Here is a 9,529-nt window from a genome sequence, read left to right on the forward strand (position 1 = left end):
TGACGCACAGTCGCAGTAAATACCACACACAAAACAGCAACGAAAACGGCGTTTATAATCATACGCAACACATTGGCAAGGAAAATTCAATGCAGTGTTGATATCCAACTGCGGTACCCACCAAAGGAAAAATGAAATATACAAAAAAAGGATGAAGAGAGCAGAAGTATATCCACGAGAGCACTGCCGACACTCGGCCACAAATACGTTCTTTTCTTGCTAGCTGTTATGCTATGTAAACTGTGTAGACATTCCAGATGAGAAACACGAAATGTGAATGCAAATAAACAAACGCGATCGTGGAATATTTTGAAGAATATCCACGAAGCAATACTTGAAAAGATGTGGCATGACCGTTGGACGACTGTTATTTCGTTTCAAATTAGCATGCGACGGAAGACCGGTGCCCTTTCGTACGACTTCATCGGTTAGACGAACAACGCGGCTCGAAAAAAACCTGCTCACGAGCGGTGACTGTTGGCGACTTCTTACTTCGCCTATTGGTGTCGTAGATGCTCCACGTTAGCGTGAAAAACCGCTGGCGCTATCGATTCGAAAGCCCTTGCATCGATGTAATTGCCCCAAATGCTTCAAACCACACAACGGCCGCGACTAATCTCATGATCAGTTGTAGTTATTCACGAGGCCGTTAAAGGAGCCCTGAACCCCTTTTTATCGAAGTGGAGGAATGCATTTGAAGTTAAAACGCGCTGTTTCAGAAATACTTCGCCGCAAAAAGTACTTCAGTGGACTTCAGCAGAAGCGGAGTTATTCGCAATAAAACACGACCTTCGCGGTGCAACGAGCTGGCGCACGACCGCGCGCGAGGACTCCCGCACCGCAGCGATCGTGGCGAGCGAAGTGGCTGGGAGGGAGGGGAGCACCGAGACCCGCTGCTCACCTTCAACGAAATAACAACGCACTATCAGCTGTCGAGGTGGGCCTTCCCGCTCCCCCACGCTAAACTCAATAGACCACAGTCATCGATATTCAGAATGCTTCAGACAGGGTCGTTCCCCTCGAGAGGCAGACTGAGCCTTTATTCACCAGAGGTAGAGCCGCAATGTCCGGATTGTGGCGAATCATACTGCTCGCTAGCACACATGCTCTGGCGATGCTCCGCGTTAAGCGGCACCAGGTTCCGTAAAGAAGAAGACTGGGAGGACGCCCTGCGCAGCGACGACCACCAGACCCAGCTCGGGGCTGTCCAGAGGGCTCACGAAAGGGCGGAGGCTCACGGGCTTCCCGTCCCAACGTGGGTGCGGCCCGCGACCCCTGCCGACCACTAAACAAAGAGTGGGTGGGGAGGGGTTCCTCAGGACTCATTAAAGTTATTTCCTCCTCCTTCGCGGTGCTTCCGTTCCTTCTTCAATGCCTTGCACTGCGAAGGCTACGGAGGAGTGGGGCGGGGGCACAACGCTCCTCCTACTGAACGTCACCTAGGCGCGTAGTTCAAATTTGATTGTGGATTTTAACGTAGACGTCAATACTTCCGATTTTGACGCCCACACAAAAAGCGGGGCTAAATATGTATTACAAGCTATCCAAACACTCCGCTCATGAATTGAATCAGGATTAGTGTATTTTGCTCTTCGTTCCTTGTTTAGCAAACATTTTAAAGCAGCGGCTTGTCACGTTTCCGACTCAGTAAACTTCCTCGGTGCGTGGTCACTATCTTATTATTTTCTGCTAGTAACTCGCTAACTCTTGTGGACCGTAACGAAACATTCCGCTCCGACCATTCGTTCGCTATCGGTGTAGTCCGGGATTTATTGTGCGTATATAATAAGCATATATTCAAGTGTGCGTCCATTCACTTTTTCTTGACACGTTGGTGATAGAGTGGAGGTAAGTTTCCGTGCCAGTTGGGGTAGATGTGTGTAGATTACTATGACAGGAAACGACGCTACTCCAATTTGTCATTGTTTAACGAGTGGTACTCACTCTTGCCGACGACCTTTCTTTGAATGTTAGCCTAAAGTCCTTTCTTTGAATGTTAGCGATACAACGCTGGCGGGTGAGCAAATTTCTGCATCCTCTAGGAAAGACGTAACTCGAAGTGCCGGAAACATGTACGGACAGTTTCAGCAGCGGTCCGCGAACTTGGCCATACATATTCATTACATTCCTTTATATGTCAGTCACTAATTTGCAGCCTACCACTGCACATGTCTTCCACATCCACATGATTCAATCCAGCATGATTGTAGCACAGTGCGTTAGCGAAAACTCAGTAGCATTTCCGACAGCTGATTGCGCGGAAGCAAGGCATAAGCGGTAATAGTAGTGGTTACTAGACTAGACTAGCTAGTGTAGTAACGTTGGGCGAAACCAACATCCGTCCGTCCGATGTACGCAGAAATGTGGGCCAATCATGGTGATAGTGCAGAAAGGGTGCAAGGGCATACCTTTGTGGACTCCGGGTGGTGGGCTCCGGGACCTGTAGAAGAAGTAATTTATTGATTTGAAAATGTAGAGAGGTCGGCCGGAATATGGAGCATCTGGCCTGCTACTCAACGTAAGGGAAGGGGACGAGGGGAAGAAGGAGGGTCACCATGGGGGATGAGAATGAGAGGAACTAGGTGTAAGGAAACAGTGCATAAATGATTGTCACAAGCGTGAGTACAGGCCCGTGTCGCCTAAGAAACGTGAAAAAGCACGCATTGCCTCTATCGTCTGCCAACTCTGTGGCCCTGCGCCTAGCAAGAGGTCCTCCGACAGTGGTCTATTAATTGAATGCCTCAAGGTGGCTGCCTGTGTGAGTCTTTCGCGCGCATACTCGGGGCACACCACGAGCACATGGTCTGTAGTCTCCATAACACTACACCTGTAACGCGTCCTTCAACTACCCTTACCACACCTAAAAGAGAAAGAGAGGCGTGTCATTGGCTACACCATCAATGACGTTGTTCTCTCCGTCGCAGCCGAGCGCGCGTGCAGCAGTTGCTCTCCGACTTAACATGGGTCGGCCACGCATCGTATGAACTCCCGAACAGCAGGCAGCTTACGAAGAACAGCGCCGACAACAGCATCGTGTGAGAGCTGCTGTTCGCCGTGCCGATGTTGCAGTCGGGGCACAAAAACAGGCCCGGGTGGTCGAGTGCAAGCAGCAACTGCGTAACGAGGATGCGGCAGGCTACCAAGCCGTCGTTTAATGAACCGTCGGGATTAACCCAGTGGTAAACACCGGTGCCACACGTTTCAGCATCGCTGGTTAACCCTTTGTACGGAGTGCTTGGACAGTGACATTTTTTTTTCTTTCCTTATAGCCAAGATCGCACTCGTGCTTCTCGCGTTGCAAGGCCGGCCAGCTATTTGACACTCTCAGCTAGTGCACCCTGTGCAACTTCTTTGTCTTCTTTCCTTGTGACATTTCGCGCTTTGAGGCGCCGTCTGACTGCACTATCGCCATGTCCAGCCCACTTTGTACTGTAATTTCCTCATAGCAGCTTACCATACGTAGAAGCGGCGCGTCGTTGTACCATTATCGCCCAAGTAAAAAAGTTTTACATTTCTTCACCGAAGTAGAATGTCATCGTGGCTTTAAAGTAAACCACATGGAACAGCCATATGTATCCACTATTGTATACCACGTAGTCAAAGATGACAGCACAATCCGAATTCCGCTCGTTACCGTTCCTGTACCCCCAACAATCGCGCTGTCGTATCCTGGCGACCCACAAACACAACTACTCAATTGTGTAGGAACACCTTGGTCCACCTGGAATAGTTTTGCGGAATTTCCCAACCAATCTTGGACTACCAGGTACCTGCAAAATGCTTCGCATAACAAATGTTTTCACTATGCATGGTATCTGCACATTTCTTAAAAAGAAAATACTTGGGCTATAGTCACGCCCGGCCAAACAATAATGTGTTTTTACAGCAGTACGGTATATCATTGCATTGAGAAAGCTAATTAGTTTATTTTAATTGCACATTCTTAGGAACTCTGAAATATTGTATGTTCGATGTCATCACTTCTTGAAAAGAGAGACTCGTGCGCTGAGCGTATAATAGGATTTTTATTACGTAATAGACAGGTACTTTTTATTTGATGCATCGACAAAGGCTCCAACCGCCGCAGTCCACTCCGCCTTTCATCCCATACAGCGACATCCTGTGGCATTGCGCGGTCACATCTCGTGGCAGAAAGAGGCTGGATCGCGTGTCAACATTTCAAAACGGCAGTGAAGGAGGGCGGTGTTAAACTGGACACATCGATGCCGGGTGGTGGGCGCGGCTAGTCTAAAGATTGTTTTAGAAAAGAAAAAATACGCAAAAAAACCCTGTGAGTTGAATTCTAATACAAGGGCATCGAGGCAAAGCCCTGCACTCGATCAAACTCGTATACGGTAACCGTGGAGAAGTGAACCGTTTTCAGCAGCCTCATGGAACGTAAGAACCGCTGTACCCACGGCACTTTCTTTGTTCTCCTCATGCATTAACGGTGGCGAATGTCTGGAGCAGCAGTGCACGTTGTAGGGCACCGTTGTAGGCAACAACTAAAGCCCTGCATGGGCCACAGTTTTTGGAAAAACAGCAGCGAAGCAATGGTGGCAGCCCAAAGGGAAGCATTGGCTTAGCAGGTGCTGCTTGGGCAACCCCCTCCCCTCGCTTTAGCGATTGCCGGAGGAACATGCTCTATTTGTAGGGAAGCCAGGTGTGCTTCTGGTGTTGTTGACCTGTGCCCTCTTGCATCCCGTAAGGGAAGCCAAGTGTGGCTTCATCAATTCAGAGCCGACAACGCCATGCAGCGTCACCATGCCAAATACTGCCGCCTTCCGTACAGAACTTTGGCTGTGATCATACCCCTTCAGAAAGACAGCTATTTTCTGAGACAGCAGCTCCACAATTATCCTTTGATGCACTTCCACTAGTCGGGACATGACCTTGATGACAGAGATCACAACGTCTTGGTCATCCGGCTCCCCGATGAGCTGGATTGTTTGCTCGGGGTGTAGCGCAGGCACCGCTTCCATAGAACACAGCTCGGCAGCACGGTTCACCTCTCTTTCAGGCTCCTTCAATGTTCCGAAGATCTTTCTCAAGGTGAGCTCAGCATAATTGTGGAAGTGTTGCGGCTGCCTCTTCAACAATTCAGTCAAGGCTCTGAAAGCAACCACTTTTACAGGCACCACTTGTTCTTCCAGATCCTTGGTCGTGGCCGGGACAGCGGTTGTCGGCATACAAACCACCGTTCCCTGATCGGCGCCCGAAGCGCCGTCTCGAGCAGCACTGATGGTAGCACGGCGTTTGTTCCGTGGCGTCCGCGACAATGGCGGCAGCTGCTGCTGGAACTTCGGGCCGCCTCGACATTGGGCTGCGACCGTGAAAGTAAGTGGCTGCCGCTCCTTGTCCCAGGAACTGTCATTGTTCAGCTTGCTGGTAACCTGCTTGGCAATGCGCTCCTGCTCCTTGCACTGGTGGGCCTCTCGCGGGTTGTGCGCGTAGTCCGGGTACTTCCTTCGGTGGACGGTGACAGCTTCGGCTATCTTGGGCTGGAGGGGCTCCTTGTCGGCGCCGCGGAGAGGACGCCACAGCTTTGCCAGGAGGCTGCTAACGCGCCGGTTGTGTTCGTTCTCTTTCATGGCGGCCACCGAACGCCTCTTTTCCTGTGCGAACTGCGTGAAGGCGTCTGAGGGTGGGTGAACACGTGTTCGCCACTGGTAGCAGTATTGCACCTCGCTGCTCAACGATGCACCCGCCACGCCGGGATGCGTGGCCACATCGGGAACCGCCATCGCTGCTTCTGCTGCTGGTGCACAGCCTGTACCAACAAACCTTGAATGCTTCGTAGACACGTAATGATGGTGCTTGGCTGAAGCGGAGCCAGGGGCACCGATGATGGCAGGCCTTTGCAGGGAATGCTGTCTGCGGAACCGAGAGCTGTCCAGAAAGGAGTCGTCGTCTTTCTTGTCTCGCACAGGAGCGTGGCTGGACCTCGGAGAGCGCGCGCGCAACCACGAACTTCGTCGTTCTCGCCTCAAGGGGCCAGTGTCACCACGTGCCAACTTATTTCGCGTCATTGCTCCCCTCTCAAAAGCGACCGACCCGGTCGCTTCAAGGGCATGGGGCGAGCAATATGGGCAAGAGTGTCAACATGGCAAGAAAAAAAAAACATACAGGAATGTACACAGTGCTGAAGCGGTTTGTGAGGGTTGCTTATCCCTCGCGTGCGTAGTACGGCTTCATCCGTACTACGTGGACGGCGTCGGTTCGAACTAGGATCAGAGCTTTGAGGCACCACCTCATAGTTCACATCACTGAGGCGGCGTACAACTTCGTAGGGGCCGAAATAGCGGCGCAACAATTTCTCCGAGAGCCCACGGTGTCGGATAGGTGTCCACACCCACACGCGGTCGCCTGGTGAGTACTGGACGTTCCGTCGGGTCCGGTTGTAACGGCAGGCGTCGGTATTCTGCTGGGTGCGGATGCGATTCCGAGCAAGCTGGCGAGCTTCCTCCGCTTTCTCGACGAACTCCTCAGTGGTGTCATTACTTGTGGCTCCGTGGTCTACCGGGAGCATGGCGTCTAAGGGGGTTGTAACGCGACGTCCGTAAACGAGCTCGAATGGTGTAAACTCGGTGGTTTCCTGCACAGCGGTATTGTAAGCAAACGTCACGTATGGCAAAATTTCATCCCATGTCCTGTGTTCCACATCAATGTACATGGATAACATGTCGGCCAATGTTCTTTTCAGGCGCTCTGTTAAGCCGTTAGTCTGGGGATGATAGGCTGTGGTCCTTCGGTGGTCAGTATGCGTCAGCGTGACGACTTGTTGCAACAACTCCGCTGTAAACGCTGCACCGCGATCAGTAATGAGCACAGCGGGTGCACCGTGACGAAGCACGATGTTGTGGACGAAGAAGCTGGCGACTTCAGCAGCAGTTCCCCGCGGCACAGCTTTTGTCTCCGCATAGCGAGTTAAATAATCGGTTGCCACGATTATCCACTTGTTTTGCAAGGAAGACGTGGGGAACGGACCAAGAAGGTCCATTCCCACTTGCTGGAACGGCGCCGGAGGCGGATCCAAAGGCTGAAGGAGGCCGGCAGGCTTGACGGGTGGGACTTTACGCCTCTGACAGTCACGGCACGTTCGCACATAGCGCTGAACCGACGAAAATAGGTGTGGCCAGTAGTATTTCCGCTGTATGCGCGCTAATGTCCTCGCGAAGCCTAAGTGGCCGGCACAGGGATCGTCGTGACACGCCTGTAAAACTTCCTCGCGCAGCGCCGTCGGAACGACGAGAAGGAACGTTTCTTGGGTGTTCTCGAAATTTTTCTTGTACAGGACATCGTTCCGCAGGCAGTACGATGTCAATCCTCGTGAAAGTGGGCGTGGGACAACAACGTCAGCTCCCTCGAGATATCGGATGACTGGAAGCAGTTCAGAGTCTGCACGTTGGTAGTCAGCCATGCGCACCACGTCGACGACACCAAGAAACGGCAAATCTAGCTCCAAGTCGGAGGATGTCGAGGGAATAGGAGAACGTGACAAGCAGTCAGCGTCGCTATGCTTACGGCCCGATCTGTAGACAACAGTCATGTCGTATTCCTGGAGGCGGAGGCTCCAACGAGCGAGGCGACCTGACGGGTCTCGTAGATTGGCAAGCCAGCAGAGCGAATGGTGGTCACTGATCGCTCGAAATGGCCGGCCGTATAAGTAAGGTCGGAACTTGCTGATGGCCCACACGACTGCTAAACATTCTTTTTCGGTGGTCGAATAATTAGCTTCTGCTTTTGTGAGACTACGGCTCGCGTACGCAATTACACGTTCTGCGCCGTCTTGCCATTGAACCACAATAGCCCCGAGTCCTACGTTGCTTGCGTCTGTGTGAATTTCAGTTGGCGCGGTGTCATCAAAATGCGCCAGCACTGGAGCGGATTGAAGGCGTTTGCGCAATTCGGTGAAGGCCAGCTCTTGGTCTTCCGTCCACGCAAAGGGCACATCTTGTCGCGTCAGTCTCGTGAGAGGTTCAGCAATCCTCGAGAAGCCTTCAACGAAACGGCGGTAGTAAGCGCAGAGGCCCAGGAACCGCTGAACAGCCTTCTTGTCTTTAGGGTGAGGAAACTCGGCAACGGCAGCGAGCTTTTCTGGGTCTGGTCGTACTCCTTGGGAGCTGACCACGTGGCCTAAAAACTTGAGTTCCCGGAAGCCAAAGTAACATTTTTCAGGCTTGATGGTGAGGTTTGCCTTGCGTATTGCGGTAAGGACACTTCGTAGTCGGGTGAGATGTTCATCGAACGTGCTGGAAAACACAACAACGTCGTCAAGGTACACTAGACACGTCTGCCACTTTAGTCCGACGAGTACAGTGTCCATCATTCGTTGAAACGTAGCAGGAGCGGAACAGAGACCGAAAGGCAGGACTTTAAATTCGTATAGCCCGTCGGGAGTCACGAAGGCGGTTTTTTCACGGTCACGCTCGTCCACTTCGATTTGCCAGTACCCTGACTTTAGGTCTAACGAAGTAAAGAACTCAGCATGGCGCAGACGGTCCAAAGCGTCATCGATCCGTGGCAGGGGGTAAACGTCGCGTTTGGTGACTCGGTTAAGCCGTCTGTAGTCAACGCAGAAGCGGAGCGTGTTGTCTTTCTTTTTTACTAGCACGACAGGGGACGCCCACGGACTTGTCGACGGCTGGATGACGTCATCATTGAGCATTTCTTCAACTTGACGCTTAATCGCCTCCCGCTCCATAGGTGACACGCGGTACGGGTGCTGACGAACAGGCCGCGCCGACTCCTCTGTAACTATCCGGTGTTGCGTAATGGAGGTGCGCTGGACTCTAGATTCTGTGGAAAAACAGCCAGAGAATTCTGTCACTAGGCCCAGTAGCTGATTCTTCTGTACATCTGCTAAGTCAGCATTAATGTGGACGCGGGTACTCAGGCTGGCGTGAGTTGTTAGATCCGGTGAAGTCACTTGTAACGTGCCGACGTCGGAGAAGTCGGCAATGCCGTTCAGAAAGGCCACAGCTGTACCTTGAGGGACGTGCTGATACTCATGGCTGAAATTTGTCAGCAAAACTTGCGAGCACTTATTCTGTATTCGAACAAGGCCCCGGGCGATGCAGATGTGTCTTTCGAGCAACAGCGGGATATTTGCCTCGGCAATACCCTCATACTCGTCGAATGCGTTGCAGGTTACGAGGGTCAATACGCTGCTCCTTGGCGGCACCGTGATGTTCTCGTCGACAATCCTCAAGTCGTTGACATACGTGTCGTCAGTGCTGCTCCCTGCTAAGGCCTGCGCCGTTGAAAACGTTACCAGCGACTTTTGTAGGTTTATCACGGCTCCATTAGCCTGCAGAAAGGCCATTCCCAGAATTAGGTCCCTCGAACAGCTTGGGAGGATAACGAAATCTCCGAGGTACGTAAACCCACGAATGCTCACTCGCGCTGTGCATCTTCCTACCGGGGTTAGCAGATGGCCGCCTGCAGTGCGAATCTGCGACCCAGTCCACTCGGTAGAAACTTTCTTCAGCTTGCAGGCAAGGTCCATGCTCATAACTGAGGTGTCCGC

Source organism: Dermacentor silvarum, unplaced genomic scaffold, assembly GCF_013339745.2.
Source record: "Dermacentor silvarum isolate Dsil-2018 unplaced genomic scaffold, BIME_Dsil_1.4 Seq671, whole genome shotgun sequence".
NCBI classification, from domain to species: Eukaryota; Metazoa; Arthropoda; class Arachnida; order Ixodida; family Ixodidae; genus Dermacentor; species Dermacentor silvarum.